Source organism: Peromyscus leucopus, chromosome 4, assembly GCF_004664715.2.
Source record: "Peromyscus leucopus breed LL Stock chromosome 4, UCI_PerLeu_2.1, whole genome shotgun sequence".
NCBI classification, from domain to species: domain Eukaryota; kingdom Metazoa; phylum Chordata; class Mammalia; order Rodentia; family Cricetidae; genus Peromyscus; species Peromyscus leucopus.
The window spans coordinates 137,079,752-137,087,142 of NC_051066.1; the positions used below are offsets into that span (position 1 = coordinate 137,079,752).

The window sequence follows — 7,391 nt, forward strand, 5'->3', positions numbered from 1 at the left end:
CTGATGACATGCTTAGTTTGGGGGTTGATGGGAGCTAGTGATCTGCTAGGCTGATGCATCAAAAGGATGTCAGGGTCTGGGAAGACCACTCTGCCATTCAAGTACTCGCCGTACAGGCATGGAGCCCTGAGTCCAGTCCCCAGAAGCTATGTGTAAAAGCTGTGTGCCCTGACATGCACATGTGACCACAGCACTTGGAAGGCAGAGACATACAGATCCTTAGGGCTTGCAGGCCAGCCAGGACAGCCCATCTGGCAAACTCTAGACCAGTGAGAGAAGAATCTGTACCCAAAACAAGATGGAGACATGGAGATGGTTCGGTGAGCATAGGTGATTGCTACTAACCCTGGTGGCCTGAGTTCAGTCCCCAAAACCCACGTGATCAAAGAAAAGAACAATCTCCCACAGTTGTCTTCTCCTCATGCTCCCCTGCCTCTCAGTAAGTAAGTAAGTCATTATTAAAACCAAGCTGATGAAATGAGCTGAAGCATCTGAGGTTATCCTCTGGCCTCCATATGAACACATGCATGTATGCACATATGCACATTCAGAATAGGATGTGAGGTCACACACAGAGGCAGGCAACTAGCCATCGGGGTATTAAAAAGAACCTGAGGGGCGGTGGTGGCACACGCCTTTAGTCCCAGCACTCAGGAGGCAGAGGCAGGTGGATCTCTGTGAGTTCAAGGCCAGCCTGGTCTACAGAGTGAGATCCAGGAAAGGTGCAAAGGTACACAGAGAAACCCTGTCTCATAAAACAAAACAAAACAAAACAAAACAAAATGTTCTGGGTTGGGGATTTAGCTCCGTGGTAGAGTGCTTGCCTAGCAAGTGCAAGGCCCTGGGTTCAGTCCTCAGCTCACGGGGGGGGGGGGGGGGGGGGGGGGGGGGGGGGGCGGGGAGTGAGATAATTTTGGCCTCACATCCACAGTATCCAACTTTCCACCATCATGAAGTTCCAACCAGTCAGTCAGTCCGCAACAGGAATGTGGCTTTCTTCTAGAAAATTCCATTTCCAGAAGCCACTTAGATTCCTTGGCTTGGGTTTCCTTCCTTCCAGCTTCCAATCCTTCACTGTTGCATCTCCATCTGAAACCAAGACAAGGCCTCTGCTTACAGAGAAGCACCGTTCTCCTGAGAAAGGATCAGGTGATTAGAACGGGCCACCCCAGGTAGCCAGAGTAACCTCCCCACCTCCAGGTCCATGTCTGCAGAGTCAATTGCTCCTATGAAAAGGGGGCAGAACCACAGTCCTGTGAACTAAGCCTGAGCACCTTTCTCTTGCCCAGCACAGCCAGACCTGGAAACAGGAAGGTGAATTAATATCACCTTACTCTCTGGTGTCCAGCAAAGTAGAATTCAAAGTGAAGTCTTGAACTACAAAATGAGAGGAAAAATACACGTTATTTATGTTTTCTAAAGAGAAAAGGTATAGCTAGGCATGGTGACACTCACCTTTAATCCCAGCACTCAGGAGACAGAAGCAGATGGATCTCTGAGAGTTCGAGGCCAGCCTGGTCTGCATAAGCAAGTTCCAGAACAGCCAGAGCTATGGAGAGAGACCCTGTCCCCTAAAAAACAAAAACAAAGGTGTGCATGTCTAGAAAATAGAGAAACTCTTTATTTCCTATTATTATCATTATATTAACATAAATATAACTTTCTAGGTAGGAGAAAAAAAAGATTAATCCACTCACTCCATTCATTGGCTGAGGTGGAACTGTGGCCTCTCTTCCATGTAATTAAATATGTGACCAGCAGATGGCGGTACAGGCTCACCGCAGGCCCTTCACAACCCAGGCCAACCTCTTTTTCTTAGGTGATGGAGTCAGTTCTTTTCTTCTGTTCTCTAGAAGAAACGCCCCAAAGGACACAGGGGTGGGGACCCACCACATGTCCTTCTCATGAGCCAAGTACAAGGAGCAGAGGTCAAGCCTGCAGGAACTGAGTGCAATGAGCCAAATTGGAAGCCTGGCAACGGACACAGGAGCCATTCGCTCTCAGACATTTATCATCTCATCATGCCTGTGGCTCAGTATGCAACTTGCCACCAGACAAACTGATCCAAGGCTGGGTGTGGTGGTGTATGCCTGCCATGCTGGAGACTGAGACCGGAGGATGAGCAGTTCAAGGTGAATCCCAAATACACAGAGAAACCCTGTCTCGGCCTGCTCCCTTGCTGAGAAGATCACACAGTGCCAGCAAAGCTTATTAATCTCTCTAAAGCCCACATAAAAATGAGTGGGATCAGAGCAATCAAAATGGAGGGGAGGCCAGAAACTGAGCCAGGAATCCCCCGCAAAAGGTTGCAATCTTTTTGTATGCCACATTAAAACCACACGAAAAAGTGTTCTTCCATTAGGAATGTTAGCCTGCACAGCTCCTTCAGTTGAGGAAAATGGCTTTCACATAAACCATTGAAAAGTCTTGAGGCTAAATCCCAAATGGAGTTGATTCAAGCAAGAAAAATGAGGAACAAAATAGCATTTCCACCAAAAGGAAAAGCATGTCAGAGAGAGAGTCTCAGAACAGAACGGAACCCTAACCTATTTCAAAATGACATTCGAGGCATTCAGAAATCATGCAAGACTGTGAAAGAGCAACACACATCAGCATTAGAAAGCCCTGTGAGTACAGCAAGGAATTCGGGAAAAGATGAGAAATACATTTAAAGGATTGTTTTAAAATTGAAGACTCAGAGGACACAATCAGCCCTGCCTCAGGACAATGCCTTCAAAGAGGTAAAAGATTTTATGTCGACTGAAAAAAGCATACAAAACTGGGCGTGCTAGCATCTGCCTTTTGTCCCAGCACTTGGGAGGAGGCAGGTGGATCACTGTGAGTTCCAGGATAGCCAGGGCTACACAATGAGACACTCTCCCCTTCCCCAGAAAAAACATGCCTTTAATCCTAGCACTTGGGAGGCAGAGGCAGGTGGATCTCTGTGAGTTCAAGGTCAGCCTGGTCTACAAAGCGAGTTCCAGGAAAGGTGCAAAGCTACACAGAGAAACCCTGTCTCGAAAAAAACAAAAAAAAAAAGAAAGAAAGAAAGAAAATAAATTTAAATATTATTGAGCAATGTTTTATGCCAAAAGAAAACAAAGTAACATTCTAAAAATAGTCTGTAACAGAGAATATGCTAATAATTTTTTCCCAGCAAAACTAACTTGAAAATATAATAGGTACAGCCAAGTTCTTATATGAATTGAAAGTTAAGCGTTCCTTGAAGACATCGTGTTAAAGGCTTGATCCCCAGGCAGAACTACTGAGAGAGGGTGGAATCTTCAGGAGGTAGGAGCTAGCAGAAGCCTTTAGGTCACAGGAAGTATGTCCCTGAAAAGGATTCTGCCTGACACAAACCCAAAGCAACGGGGCCAACCGATTCTCTTCCTAAGTCAACGGCTTCCATGTTCGCCACAGCTGCAAACAGCTGACAGGAGAGAACTGAAGGAGGAGGATTCTCATGAGTACTTCCTAAAAATCTATTAGAGAAAAATACAATCCAAATGACCAAAACTACAGAAAAGAAAATGTAAGGAAAGCATTTGTAGGATACATAGTTACTTATGTGACTGAGACTAAATGAGACTTGTGAAGGAGAGAGTATGCCGGGCAACAGCCATAGGCTCTGACAATGCAGCTGTAAGACCATTTCTAAAATGTGAGGAATTCTAAAATAGGAAGAACTGAGCCAATAAGGTGGCTCAGTGAGCAAAGGTATTTATGGCCATGCCAGATGACCTGAATGTATCCCCAGAACTCTCTGGTGGAAGGAGAGAACCCACTCCTGAAAGTTGTCCTCTGACCTCCACATGAGCACTGTGATCTGCATTTGTACATGTATCTACACCAAAAATAAATAAATATAGAAAGAAAGTATGAGAAGATGACGCTTCCCATAAGGGGTTGAAGAGATGGCTCAGAGGTTAAAATCATTGGCCATTCTTCCAGAAGACTCTGGTTCAATTCCCAGCAGTGACATGGCAGCTCACAACTGTCTATAACTCCAGTTCCAGAAGATCCAACAGCCTTACGCAGACATACATGCAGGCAAAACACTAATGTGTGTGTGTGCGCGCACACACACACACAAAGAGTACTAATATAAACTTTAGAAGCTGGAGAGATGAATCAACAATTTAGTTTAGAGCTCCTGCTGTTCTTGCAGATGACATGGGCTCATTTCCCATCACCTACATGGCAGCTCATAACCATCTCTAACTCCCAAGGAATCCAACACCCTCTTCTGGCTTCTGTGGATAGTGCACACAAATGGTATACATACATACACGCAGGTAAAACTTTTATACACATAAAATAAAATAAATATGAAATATATACATATATTCATATATATATCCTATTAGATTAGATTTATATGTATTTTAGGGCTAGCAAAATGGCTTATCGAGTAAGGGTGCTTGCTGCCGCACCTGACTACCTGAGTTCAATTCCCGGAATCCACATAGTGAAGAGAGAGAACTGACTCCCATGAGCTGTTCTCTAACCTCTCTACTTGCACACCATAGTACATGCATGGGCACACACATACTAAATAAATAAATGTAAAACACAAATTAAATGAAAAGAGTATATGCTTTCCAAATGTTGGTGAATATGTCTAGAAAGAAAGTTGCTGGGGTATGACTGTTGCCATTTTTATTTTTGAGTGTGTGACATATGACAAATCAAATAAATAAAGTTGGATCCTCTAATTTTAGTGTCCCCTGTATCCATGAGGATTTAATTTTCCACATGGTAAAAGGGGATATATTCCTTTTTAAAATATTTTATTTTGTGTGCACACACACATGCCGTGCCCCTGGAGGGCAAAGGTGACAGATCCCAATGGAGCTGAAGTTACAGGCAGATTGGGAGCTGCCTAATGTGGGTGCCAGGAACCAAACTGGGGTCCTCTGGAGGAGACATATCTATCTACTCTTAACCGAGAAGCCATCTCTCCTGCCCCAACAGAGTGTATTTCATAGAGAGATTAAGGCGGGTTACTTCCTGGCCTTTTGGCTAAACTCATGTGCAGGGAGATTAAAGAAAGATTTAATAGAGCAGAGAGTCAGTACAAATTAAAGTTGTGTATCACCACATCTGGCAGGAAGTTTGATTTTAAAAACTGCTATTTGTTTGAACTAGAGAGTTGGCTCAGTGGTAAAGAATGTTGGTTGCTCTCCCAGAGGACCCAGGTTCAATTCCCAGCACTCACATCGACAACTCCAATCATCTGTAACTCTAGTACCAAGGGATCTAACCCCTTCTTCGGCTTCCAAGTTGGCCAGGCATGCATATGGCACACAGATATACATGCAGTCAAATACTCATTTGTAAAATAAAAATAAGTAAATCTTTCTTTAAAGTTGTTGTTTCAGTCATTGACTTGACTTCCATTTTTTAAAACTCGTTTATGGAGCAGGAGAGATAGTTTAATAAGTACACTTGCTTTGCACACACAAAGAATTTGAGTCCACAGCACCCACATAAAAAATGGGGCATCAGCCAGACTTAGTAATGCAAACCCTGAATCTCAGCAATCAAGAGACAGAGGGCGGTGGATCTCTGAAAATTCAAGGCCAGCCTGGTCTACATAGCAAGTTCCAGGCCAGCCAAGACTCCAGTGAGAACCTGACTTCAAATGAAAAAAAGTACACTGGGCAGTGGTGGCACACACCTTTAATTCCAGCATTTGGGAGGCAGAGGCAGGCGGATCTATGTGAGTTCGAGGCCAGCCTGGTATACAGAGTGAGATCCAGGTAAGGCGCAAAGCTACACAGAGAAACCCTGTCTCGAAAGAAAAAAAAAAAGACTTGGGTTGGGGATTTAGCTCAGTGGTAGAGTGCTTGCCTAGCAAGCCCAAGGCCCTGGGTTCGATCCTCAGCTCAAAAATAAATAAATAAATAAAATTAAAAATTAAAACATGCAAGGCACAGCTGTATACGCCTATAACCGCAATATTGGGGAGTAGAGACAGGTGGAGCTCTAGAGCTCCCTGGCCAGACAGCCAAAACAGTGATGAGTCAGAGAGCCTATCTCAACGCAATAGAGGAAGTCACTCACTCAATGCCCTGCTCCGGCCTCCACATAAGCACAGGCTCATGGACTCTCACACTGAGATGTGTGCGCGTGTGTGGGATTGGAATTAGGACAGAATTCAAAATAATTTCTGAAATGACCCAAACCTTATTTTTACCATTTTGCACCATGTATTTATGTGAAGCATTATTCTCAGCATTGACAATTACAAAAATCAAAATATCAACTCTGAATAACTCTGAATATATATATATATATATATAAACTATACCAGAAGGCCAGAGGACAACCTTGGTATCATCTGAGGCACTGTCTGCCTTTTGTTGGTTGGTTGGTTTGTGAGACAGAGTCTCCCTGAGACCGGGGGCTTGCCAGGCAGGTGAGACTGGCTGGTCAGGGAGCCCCAGGGACCATCTGTTTTCACCCCCCAGCACTGAAATTACAAGAATGCACCCTCATGCCCAGCTTTTTTGTGGGATTTGTGGGTGGGAAAGTTGCTCTGTTTTTGTTTTGTTTAGTTTTTTAGGAAAGGGTCTCTCTATGTAGCCCTGGCTGTCCTAGAACTCTCCATGTAGATTAGGCTGGGCTCAGACTCACAGAGATCCACCCGTGTCTGCCTTCCAAGTGCTGAAATTAAAGGTGTGTGCCACCATGCCTGGCATGTCCAGCTTTTTTACATAGGTTCTGGAGGATCAAATTCAGATCCTCATTCCTGCAGAGCAAGCACTTTACCAAGTGACCCATCTTAATGCAAGATTTAACTCTTTCTTAGAAAAAGAAGGAGGAGGAAGAGGAGGAGGAGGAGGAGGAGGAGGAGGAGGAGGAGAAAGCCCAGGTACATCCATCTATTCTCAGTGTGTGTAAACTTGTTTTTAACTTTAATAAATGGTAAAATCATAGGTATTCCACAGAATTATTTTAATTTCTTCATGATTTAGTTCTAGTAGATGTTTGACTTGCATAGCTATTTTATGTGTCTATATACCCAGGGGCTCATAAAAATTTCTCCTTTAAAAAGGAGGTTACAGACTGGAGAGATGGCTCAGTGGTTGAGGGCACTGACTGCTCTTCCAGAAGACTTGGGTTCAATTCCTAGCACCCACATGGCAGCTCACAACTGTCTGTAGCTCCAAGATCTGACACCCTCATAAAGACATACCTTCAGACAAAACACTGATACACATAAAATAAAAATAATTAAGACAAAACAAACAAACAAACAAACATTACCAGGCTGGAGAGAAGACTCAGCGGTTAAGAGCACTGGCTCTTCTTCCAGAGATCTTGAATTCAACTCCCAGCATCCACATGGTGGCTCACAACCATCTATTAAAAAAAAAAAAAAAAAA

General features: G+C 43.9%; 1 long non-coding RNA gene across 4 annotated transcripts; it reads right to left on the reverse strand.

The window, feature by feature from the left end:
• Positions 1-889: 889 nt before the first annotated feature.
• Positions 890-7,313, reverse strand: LOC119087908. 4 transcript variants are annotated; one of them, XR_005091437.1, is made up of 3 exons: positions 7,273-7,313; positions 1,195-1,377; positions 890-1,089 (listed from the first exon to the last, which is right to left on the reverse strand). It is a non-coding gene; the product is annotated as an uncharacterized LOC119087908 (long non-coding RNA). The 4 variants fall into 4 exon arrangements; XR_005091439.1 differs by having other exon boundaries at positions 1,195-1,300; positions 7,273-7,311; XR_005091436.1 differs by lacking the exon at positions 7,273-7,313 and adding an exon at positions 1,456-1,495 and having other exon boundaries at positions 1,195-1,300.
• Positions 7,314-7,391: the final 78 nt, after the last annotated feature.